The following is a 12,265-nucleotide window of genomic DNA, read 5'->3' as shown; positions in this document are numbered from 1 at the left end:
TTTGCTCACCTTGCACCAAAATTATGGCTGCCAGCATTGTTGGAGATGCTTTGGTGACCATTTCTCAATGCTTCTGTGGAAAATTGAATTGGCAAGGGACATGTCAGACCTTCACATTCTTTGTTCCCCTTTGAGGATGCAAGCACTGTGGTAACAAGCTTAATGTGATTAAGAAGCAAGGATTCCATATACTGTGAGGTGTCCTAAAGAAGAAAAATGTCACATTTAAAAACAAAAGCATTAAAACATTTCAATAAAAAGAATATTTGCTTTTATCTAAAATGTTAATAGTGACTAATCGCTGTCTGAGGGGAGGCAGCTGTCGGTCCTAATGATTTTGAAACCTGACAGCTGTGCTCCTCTCTATTTAAATGTGTGCTCCTTCTTAGCAGGTGTGTAAAGTATCCGGGGGAGGAAAGGCAAGAGAACTCCAGTACTCTGTGGAAGAGCCCAGAGAATGACTGAAAAAGGGAAAGGGAAAGAGAAATTCTGGACAATGAGCCATAGAAAGCCTCTGACTGACAGAGAAAGACAAATAAAGCCAAATAAATTTTCTTTTTCTAGTTGAATAGAAATATTTCCTGTTGCACTGCCCTACTAAGTATTTATTTTCCTCAGTCATGTGCTGGAGTTTTTAACCTACCTGTTACAGCCATTTTCAAATTTGAAAACTCTATTACAGTACATACTGTACAGATGCAGCCATTCAAAGTGCGCGGTAAAGACACCGCAGTACAGATACCGCAGGTAAGATGACACGCGATACCGCGGTGCGTGATTGGTTGACCGACAGGGGCACTCGTGGTCCGTTGGTCTGTCGTAGAAAGACTTACTGTACTGTAAACGTCTTTACTGTGCCCGTTGTAGATATTGAATTTTACCACTGAAGGGAAATCTTAGTAGCTGAGCATAAAAAGAATAGGAGCATACTGTAACGCGTGTGAAGGCCATAAACGATATTAATTTTGGAACGTAAACATACAGTATATGGCTGGTCTTGGTACTTTAAAGAAAAAAATACGCACCAGTATTCCATTTCTCCCTAAACATTGTAAGCTTCGAAGTCTTTAACTAACGTGATACCGGAGTCAACAAGCATACTTTTAGAATTTGATTAAAAGGGAATATAATATGGAATCGCGTATCTCAATAATTTAATAACGGTATGATTATATCCGTGTACTGCGGCAGAGCTATGTAGGGCTGTTTCGCCTGCCTGATCATGTGAGCTCTCTTGTAGCCTACTGGTCTAGGTGCGTGACCACCAGCTGGTAGGTTGGGTGTTCGAATCCAGCTGGTACTGGACTTTTCATTTTTATTTATTTATTTTTTAATCGCGTAACATAAACATATTACCGTATGCAAACTGTACTGTATACAGTATGTATATGTATATTTAATGTCTTAACTGTGCCCGTTTAATTGAATTTAAAAAACATATTTAACACGAACATTAAGCTGCTTACATCTTCCGCCTGAGAACAGTCACCCGTTGCTACCCAACGCAGAATGGTGATTGGCTGACACCATCTGACACCCCTCTGATTGGAGAAAAAAGACGTGCTGGTGTGCTATACCAGGAAGAGGATTCTTTCCATTCAAAACGTGTATTTTAAAAGTTTAAGAAGTAAAAACCTTACAGCGTACACAGATTTCTAAACTGATCAGGATCGTTATCTTTGTCTCATGCATAATAATGTTCACCGCTCTGTCCAGCAAATTAATAATGAACTTTATTTTATATAGCTTTTTAAACGAATAAGTAATTAGATTGCTCATAAACCTAATCACTTGCTTTTTCTTTTTATTTAGGCTCAGATTTCAACTATAGATCGTATTATTAATAACCATAATAACAACCAACCAACAAAAACAACCATATAAACATAATACCAACCAAAAACATAGATAACAACCACAATACAAAATCAAATAATCAAACCATTTTACACTCGCAAAGTCATCCAATTATCATAATCCCGCCCCTTATGCAAAACCAAACCTTCCTCCCATCCCAGTTTATCCTGTTTATCATAAACAAAATCCACCTCAATTTTCAACATAAAGCATTACACAAAATCAATACCTCAACACTCCATACTCAACAACGATAATTCACAAACAGCCAGAACATGTAACTACACATTCCCAAACAGACCTACTTTCCATAGCCCCGCCCCTTATGCAAAACCAACATCCCTCCCCTGTTCTCTCTCTCCCCTGGCGGTTGTAATTGTTTTTATTTTCAAATAAATTTTAGCAAAGTCATGTATTTTAAAAATCTTAAGATTTTTCTATTTATGTCTTTATTTAGTGGTTTCATTAGTGACAAAGGCTAAACTTTCTTGGAAAAATGTCTTTTATGTAAACCATGTTTGCTATTAATTCATTCAGGGCTAAAATATGTTCATTGTCTTCTAATGAAAGAAGGGTTCCTTTTGCCGTAGTCGAGAGCCTAGCCTTTAACTAGTAAGTACTGTATTTACTGGGTTTTTGAGGGGGGGGGGGGGGTGTCTTTCGCTGGAAATCTCGCCTCCTACTTTGAAAATACCCGTGAAACCGGTTCAATTCGTCACAGCCAGCACTCCTGCAGAGAGTTGGGTTGTACTTGCAGTGTATACAGTACACGCGTTATGCTCTTCGTTAATGTCTGTGAAGTTTTATTTAATCTCTGAGCCATACTGATTCTTCTGGAAGCACACCAGTATTCCACTTTCTCCCTAAACATTTTTAGGATCAGAGTCTTACATGTGGTTATTTCGAAAACGTTTGTACGTGCTCCTTCTTACCATGTTACTGTTTACCGTTACTGACCATATTAAGTTTAAGTGCCTGTGGGCACTTTTCCTGTCCGTGGGGGGTGGACCGTCTTTCATTAGAAGGTTAGTCTGTTCTACTCTGAGAATGTAGGGGGGGGGGTGGGAAGTGCCCGCGGTCATTTAATTAGTATTAAAATCTTAGTTATCTTTCTAGTTCACAGGTTTGCATGCATAATTTAATTTTGAAAGCCACTGAGACATCAGGTACTACTGTTGTATTTATGAAAAAGAAACAAAACAAAAAACATACTAACAACTGTGCCATCCTACTCCTTAGTTAATACATTTTATTATTCATAAACAGTTAACATTGTTAGCAAAATATTTTGAATTATATTTAACCCTATTTTTTCTTTAGTTTTGTATTTAACTTATTATATGATAGTCAGACTTAATGTATATTAATGTATATTTGAACAATGAAAATATATTTTTACAAGATTTTACATTAAGCACTTAAAATTAATATGGTTAATAATAGTAAACTGTAACATGCTGTAACAAGATCGGTTAAACTTCGAAGAAAATCCTTTCAGAGAAAATGTTTCAGGTGTGAAGAACAAACCTGTTCCCACACACCCTGCCCCCACTACCATTAGAATATACACAAACATTTTAGCGTTTCATTCTGAGCAGAAGACCCTCACACCTGAAGAGTGCTGGCTGTGACGAATTAAACCGGTTTTACAGGTTTCAATCACAGATTGGGACTCAGTAAAGTAACACACAGCGCCAGTGGATTTGATAATACTGTACCTAACCAAAATCCGCAATATGGAAACAGAACCTGTGTAATTGTTGATAGATGATGTACTCGTAACATTTTTTCAAGACGAACTACAACATTTAAAAAATGACTTGTATGTACTTGATATCTCTAATCAATCCACGGGTCCCAGCACAAAACGAAAGTAAAACGCATACCGTTTCGCGCTTCTTATTAGTTGCTCAAAAGTAATTTGACCGTATGAAATGCATAATATAAACCTAGAAACATATACGTGAGCAGTACTTAAGCACTGTAGTATCGGTGTTAAGACATACCTCTCAAATACTGTAAATCAAGTTAAAAATATCTCAAGAACGATTCTGGTCGTAATGAAACCATGTTTCGTGTATGTTTTCTTTTTCATCTTGAAATAACTCATTTCTAAATACCTTTTTCACTGTTAACATCTTGTAGCAACTTTGCGACAAAATATACACTCTGACAGTTCATCCTGCTACCAACATTAAATAAAACAAATCTTAAGATTTCTATATTTATGTCTTTATTTAGTGGTTTCATTCGAAGCTTACAATGTTTAGGGAGAAATGGAATACTGGTGCGTATTTTTTTCTTTAAAGTACCGAGACCAGCCATATACTGTATGTTTATGTTAAGATTTCCCTTCAGTGGTAAAATTAGATATGAATATTCAATACTTAAACGGGCACAGTTAAGACATTAAATATACATATACATATTGTATACAGTACAGTTTGCATACGGTAATATGTTTATGTTACGCGATTAAAAAATAAATAAATAAAACTGGAAGGTCCAGCACCACCATTATGTTTATATGGTTGTTTTTGTTGGTTGGTTGTTATTATGGTTATTAATAATACGATCTATAGTTGAAATCTGAGCCTAAATAAAAAGAAAAAGCAAGTGATTAGGTTTATGAGCAATCTAATTTCTTATTCGTTTAAAACGCTATATAAAATAAAGTTTATTATTAATTTGCTGGACAGAGCGGTGAACATTATTATGCATAAGACAAAGATAACGATCCTGATCAGTTTAGAAATCTGTGTACGCTGTAAGGTTTTTACTTCTTAAACTTTTAAAATACACGTTTTGAATGGAAAGAAATCCTCTTCCTGGTATAGCACACCAGCACGTCTTTTTTCTCCAATCAGAGGGGTGTCAGATGGTGTCAGCCAATCACCATTCTGCGTTGGGTAGCAACGGGTGACTGTTCTCAGGCGGAAGATGTAAGCAGCTTAATGTTCGTGTTAAATATTTTTTTTAAATTCAATTAAACGGGCACAGTTAAGACATTAAATATACATATACATACTGTATACAGTACAGTTTGCATACGGTAATATGTTTATGTTACGCGATTAAAAAATAAATAAATAAAAATGAAAAGTCCAGTACCAGCTGGATTCGAACACCCAACCTACCAGCTGGTGGTCACGCACCTAGACCAGTAGGCTACAAGAGAGCTCACATGATCAGGCAGGCGAAACAGCCCTACATAGCTCTGCCGCAGTACACGGATATAATCATACCGTTATTAAATTATTGAGATATGCGATTCCATATTATATTCCCTTTTAATCAAATTCTAAAAGTATGCTTGTTGACTCCGGTTTCACGTTAGTTAAAGACTTCGAAGCTTACAATGTTTAGGGAGAAATGGAATACCGGTGTGTATTTTTCCTTGTGATATTTTAAGCTCTAGTTGAATGATAGGTGTCGCATTTTAAATCATTTTCGTAGCTAGAAATTATGAAACGCCCTGTTAAAAGCAAGGAAGTTTTTATGCCCCGTTGAAGTAAAACAAAATGCCTGACAAAGTATGGCTTGGACAGATTCCAAGTGCTTGTACAAATGTGCTAAAGAAATTATACTTTGAGTATACAGCTTGTCCAAAGTCATCCATTATTAATACTATTAGTAATATCTTCAGTAAAGGCTTTGATGCATAAATATTTCTGATAAAGGTAGGTTGTGTACTTCTGTCCAACTGAGCAATCTTGCTTTCATAATATATACCAACATTTTAATGACTGATGATTAACATGCTGTAATACACAGTTCCAAATTAAAGGCTCAAATGCTGTACATGAGAGGTTAAGCTCCCCCTGGCGGTTTTACAAGGCGACGCCGGATAGTTAGTCACGTGACACACGTGACACACGTGATACCGCGTGATACTGCGTGATACTGTGACACGCCCACCGGGGTATGCCGCGAAATACCTCACCCATTTTGAATGGCTGCATCTGTATGTTCTTACCTGTAGGTCAAATGGTTATTTTATGCCAGTTTTATTCAATTGGCTCAGTATCTATAGTGACATCTGCTTATTCTACTGTATCAATACATGAACAGGTGCAATGTCCTGATTCACATACAGTGTAATGATATGCCTGACAATATAAAAAATAGACGCTTTTTCATAAAAAAGCCTGAGTGGATTCAACTTAGTTAATATTTAAATTGATCAGAATAACTTGAGTATCCCTAAACATTATATATACAAAGATATTACAGGTTATATCCTGTTTTCTGTGGTATACACTATAAAGCTTAATATTGTATGATACTGTAGATACAGTGTTTTTAGAATATATATTTGTGTTATTAGTATGATCCCATAATCCAGGACTGTGATAAATTGTTCAGGTTTCTTAAAGAAAAATAAATGGAAAATTATTCATACACTATAATAAATGTTTTGATATAAATACAACTTGTAATATTTATTTTCTAATTTGATCTGATTAAATATTTCAATGGAAAAAACACAGATGGAAAATTAGTTTTAAAGTTCCATTATAATGTTGCTCTTTTGACTCCTTTAATAGAAATGCTTCAACAGAACACACTGGTGGAGGTAAAAGAATCACTTTCAGTGAATAACGAGGCATGATAAATTATGGCACACAGTATTAACTAATGACTTAAATCGGATTTGCTTTAAGTCAAAAGATAGATTTAATGACCAAAAGAAAAAGAATCATAGAATGAGATGTTAATTTCTCATACTGTAAGATGGTTGACTAAAAAAAGGCAAAAAGCAGTGGTTGGCTTGACGTGATTTCTAAATTAGCTTTGCATTACAATTTCATGCCATTTTATATACATACAGGTTTTAATATGGTGGCACTCGTATGGCTTTATTTACCCATTTAGTTTCCAATTTCCTTTACATAATTTATTACTTTTTTAATTATTGCTGTGGACCTGTCAGTACATTCAGGAATGTCTCACATTTAACCATATTGTTGCTTGGGCTGCTTGGTGCTGCAGTGATTAGTATTGCAGCCTTGTACTGTAGCTCTGTGTCCCTGGGTTTCTGGGGTGAGTTTGAGAGTTTGTAAGTTCTCTCCATGTTCATGTAGGTTTTCACCAGGTGCATCAGTTCCTCTCATAGTCCTAATAATACTGGTAGGTTAATTGACTTCTGGGAAAATTGGCCCTGTTGTGAGTGTCTGTCTGTGTGTGCCTGGTGTTGGACTGGTGTCCCATCCAAGTTGTATCCTGCCTAAGGCTGCTTGTAGGGATAGGCTGTCTCCCTCTCAATACAACCTTGTATTAGATAAAGAAGTTTAATAAATGCATGTACATTCTCAAAGACAAATACATAGTTTCACCCATCCCTTGGGTTAGAGAAAGGTTTAGTTCTGCAAGGCCATATACAGTATAACCTTCTCTTACAAAACTCAGAAGTTCAAAAGTCATGATATTGTAGAGATCCTCTCTTATGCTCACTAGCTGTGTCTGCGAGTGAGGAATGAGGGATAGAAGAATTGCAGGGCCTGTTACCCTTTAATGGTTAACAAGTTTGTCAGTTAAGGGGGTAGAGAACAAAGGAGAGAATATAATAGCTGTTAGCAGTCCATGAGGTAGAGGAAAAAAGATAATTTCTCCAATTACTGTATATAGGGGCAGAGAAACAATGAGAATATGTAGCGGAGCTAGTTCAGACAGAGTGACGTCATCGCACTCCCTGCGCGTAGCAGGGACCTCAGCTGTCTCCTTTAGCTCATTCGGCAGAGGCACGAGCCTGCGGGGAACCGTGACGATCACAAATAGTTAAAGACTAAAGACAAATATAAACTTAAAGATATGCAGTACAGTAAATACATACTGTTTTAAAAAAATTGCAAATGCTGTACATTCCATTTCTCTACACTGTACATTCAGTAATTCAACTAAAAATAAAGCACAAAGTAAAGAAAAATCACTTTGCCTGCTTTCCTGACATGATTCCAATATAGAATTGGAAAAAGTACAAGACAATATTTTAAATAAAAAGCATATGCAGAGGTTATGCTACGTGCATGAAAGCATAGAAAGACAAATGTAAAACATCCCTGGTGGAGATTGCATTACATTGCATTTTTTTTTTATAGATTAGGAAAATGAATGGAGGATGTACTTTTGGCAACAAAACTTTATAAACATGTTTTGAATAATAGTTTAATTCTTGAGATTTTTAAATGCAAATGTTGAACCTCTGCTCATCTAAAGCGCATTGCTGGCCACACCATTCTATGGAGAGTATAAAAGGCCTATGGACAACCAGAGCCCCCCAACCTTTTTCCACTGGCTTGGCACTAATGGTAGTTCTCTCAGTTCTGGTAGATAGTTTCACATAGCCTAGTGCTGGAAATGGCCTCTCTTCAAGGAAACGAAGAAGGTTGCAAGGTGGGGAATAGGGCAATAATAGTTCAGACACGTACTGAGGTGCCAAGTCATGCAGAGCCTTATAGGTGGGAATGAGGATTTCAAAGTCCACAAGGAATTTGACAGGAAGCCAATGTAAGGACACCAGGATAGGAGTAATGTGATCACTTGCACTAGACCTTGTCAGGATTCTGGCTGCTGAATTTTAGACATACTGCAGTTTGTTAAAAGTAGATTTAGGATAATGGTCTACATAGACAGTAAAAAAAAAACAACCAAGAAGCTAGATTGGAAGGAGACAACCCAGATAATATCTGCAACCAACATACAGGGAGAAGAGCCATAATGAGAACCACATGAAGAAACTAAATGTTTAATATTCAGGTAATTAAATGCTTACACCTAAATGCCAGAAGTATTAAGAATAAAATAAGAAAAGAAGCTATTTCATTAGCAACCAATTGTGATTTGACTATGTTATAGAAACATGGCTAACAATGAGTAATGTCGAAGAATACAACATTTGCTTTTATATCATCCCAAAGAGACAGGATGAAAGAGGTGGAAGTGTAGCATGATTTAATGAAAAAGAGCATTTGAGACATCTTTGGCCTTTGAGGGAAATGCCATGAAATATGTGTGTTAAGTTAGAGGGTGATTTTCAAATGTTATGTTAAAGTTAAGAAATGTTTAATTTTTCATCTGCACAGAAATGGAAGAAAAGGAAATTGTCTAAACTAATTTGAGCACTGCATATTTTAGCAAATCAATATTTTGATAGAAAGCAGGGAAGCATATAAGCAAATCAACCATAAAAAATAAAGGACTTCTGAGAAATCTTAGAAATCTGCTCAAAAAGTATTTAGTGCATTTCACATTTGCTGCTAGATTGAATTTGAGATAAAGACACTAATTTGTTTTACTGCACACTGTGAGTAAAGTTTTCATATAAAGTTGAATATGTAAGTTCCAATCTTACAATTTCATATAAATGAAATGCATTTAACTCTTCTGAATTCAATATTCTGTATCTGATGAATACCAAAATAATTTTCAAGTAATTAGGTGTTTAGGAAATGTCTGCATAACATCTGTTTTATTATGAAGCTTGGTTATATATCTAATTCTTCCAATGTCTCATTTGTTTTCCGATTGAGCAGTACAATTATTTTCTGGATTGTAATTTGTATATTTGATATTAGGTTTTCGGTCAAACTTCGGTATATTTATGGCATCAGTGCATTACAAACATAGCTTTGAAATCTGCTTTCAAACAACTTTCGAAATGGATATATTAAAGTTATGGATATATTAAAGTGAGAAGAGTGTTCCTTAAACTGAATGGCATCAGATTACTGATAAAAAGCCATGTAATACTCAAAACATTAGCATAAAAGGTGCTAATCAATAATAAATTCACCTCTGCTAGTAAATTAACCGTTTACAGATTCTTGGTTAATGTGTTTTTAAAAAAACATTTTGATGAGATTTCTAAATAATTTTATATTATGAAACGTGGTTATTAATATGATGAATTTGCTTTTCCATATTTTATTTAGATTAAAATATAAATATGTGTTCAATAAGTGTTACTGTATGTTTATTTATTCAATGCTTATTAAGCACTGAAGATCCTACATTCTATCCCTATGAAAAAAAAATGTCTAAATTGGTTTTCTGATCAAGGTTTTAGGAAAAATATTTTTTTCGACTCATTTTTACTGAGCCATTAAGAATGAATTAATAAAGAATTAACCCCCCAAAAATGGAGTTGGGTTTTTAGCAATAAAAAGGATGAATCTAACTCCAGATAAGCAGTTCTGTGCAAGAAGACTGAACTGTTGAATACAGTTGAATACTGGTTATATTATTAATTTAGGCTTTGTTGGCTCAGTAATCGTTTTTGTGTTGGATCTCAATATTCATGGTCTTTCCTTTTGGACTTTTGGACTTTTGGACAACAGAGAATTCATTGTTGTAGAATGAAGACATTTTTCAAATGGTGGACTCAGGTTTATTACTGATGTGGCTTCCTTACTTCTGAGCTACCATAAAAGAGGTTGCCTAAGAAGGCCTATGACATTAATATGATTAATTAAATCTGTAATTATTGATGATATAATCAATAATACCATTATAGCATGCTATATTAACATTAATTACTGTATTATTAAAAATGTATTCATCATTTAATTATCCATATATGGTTATGAAAATGCATTAAACTTTCAAGCGCAGACAGCCAGGCTACAGATTGCTCTTAAAATAAAAATCAGGACTTGCGGAATACTCTAGAAAGCAACAAACTACTGGATTTGAGATATACCTGACTTTAAAACCGCTGAACATAAATTAAACTGAAATTCTATAAAAATGTAAACTGAAAGAAAATAGGTAAATAAAGCAACCAGTCTATAATAAGAAAAGCAGTGAATGCAATAATGGATTCATCTGTGGTTTGTTGTTGTAATTGTTCAAAGATAATTATATTTTTATAGATTCCACTTCACTAAATTCTAATAAAACACATTATTCTTCAAGGTCTGTGAGATGAAGTACAAATCCATTAACTGTACAGTTGAGTTTAATATTTAAATAAATATGAAATGATGTAAAACATTGCTAAAAGAATATACTTAATTCGTCCGTGACCTCATTCTTCTTACATTTGAACTTTATGTACTAAAGGTTATAGAGTCTAATGTGAATGTGTTATTGTCCTAAAAATTCAAGTACAATAATAGAGTTTATCCCTGTGAAAATTCAATAAGGAAGTCACATTAATCCATCCGATCAATCTGATCTAGTTTCTGAAACCAACTTCCCTAGCATATACCTTTAGATGTGGTTAAAACTTTCCATCAGTCCTCCAGTCTTGGAAATGATAAGGGTTGGTGTTCACAGTCATGAACCCCAACAGCTTAGAGACGTAGGCAGCAAATTTATTGGTGTGTATCTCTTTGTGGATTTCTATATATTAGAAAAACTGTATAAATGCTGCTGCAACATGACTGGCTTTTGCATTTCTGAGTGGGAATAGTATACTACGATACAATAAGGATATATGTCTTACCAATTGATTTTTGTTTAATGAGACAACCGTGGCCTTGGTGATGCATTCAAGGTCAAGATTTTGAGTAGTGGGTATATGAGCTTTCCCATCTGAGCACACTAGTTGAAGCACCACATGAATTTATATAGTGACTGACTTCACTATAAAGTTGTGGCCCATGGAACTGTTTATACTGCTTGTAAAATGAGACTTCAGATTCATAATACTCTTCTGATTTACAGACTTCTGCTTTACCATCTCTTCCTTGTCAAATGTAAGGCCCTATTCCACCACTGTAATATGACCACATAAGTTTGAAGTGATTAGATTAATTTAACTTTGCTTTTCTTTCCACCATGGCTTTTAGAATGTATCTGAGTTACCTAGCTCTGCTCTTCTTAACCATGCCCCCTCAAGTTCCTCACCATAAAAAGACTCTATTGCACTTTGCAATACATTTTTCCTGGTGTGACTTTCTTGGGTATAACAATGAAATGATTTTGCTATCCATACTATTGTTAGCCAATTGTTGCAATCCTGCTCTTCATCTTCTTGATTATCTACATCTGATAATATCACTAAGGCTAGATATCTTAGATTCAGTAGTTTGTATCTTTTGAATACAAACTGGATTAACAGGGCCTGTTTTACCTGTACCAACACTTTCATAAAGTACATATTGTACACGGACTCAAAATTATCCAAAGAAAACTAAAGAAAAGAAATAGACAGATGATTGATATTCAGCACAATTGCTCATTGTTAAGAAAGTATTAATAAGCTACATTTAGTACAATATAAATTAAGAAAAAAAGTGAAGTTTTTTAGCATAAATGGTGTGACTGTTTAATCAATTAATCACTGTGATTTGCTTCTATTATTCAATTTGTCAATTGAAACTCTAAAACAACAAATACAGTAATATAACACTTCATAAAATATAAAAACATTAAAGGTGTTGTTTTGGTAATTTAAAGGAAATAT

Source organism: Lepisosteus platostomus, chromosome 21 (genome assembly GCF_059453375.1).
Source record: "Lepisosteus platostomus isolate fLepPlt1 chromosome 21, fLepPlt1.hap1, whole genome shotgun sequence".
Taxonomy (NCBI): Eukaryota; Metazoa; Chordata; class Actinopteri; order Semionotiformes; family Lepisosteidae; genus Lepisosteus; species Lepisosteus platostomus.
This window is presented reverse-complemented; position numbering follows the sequence as displayed.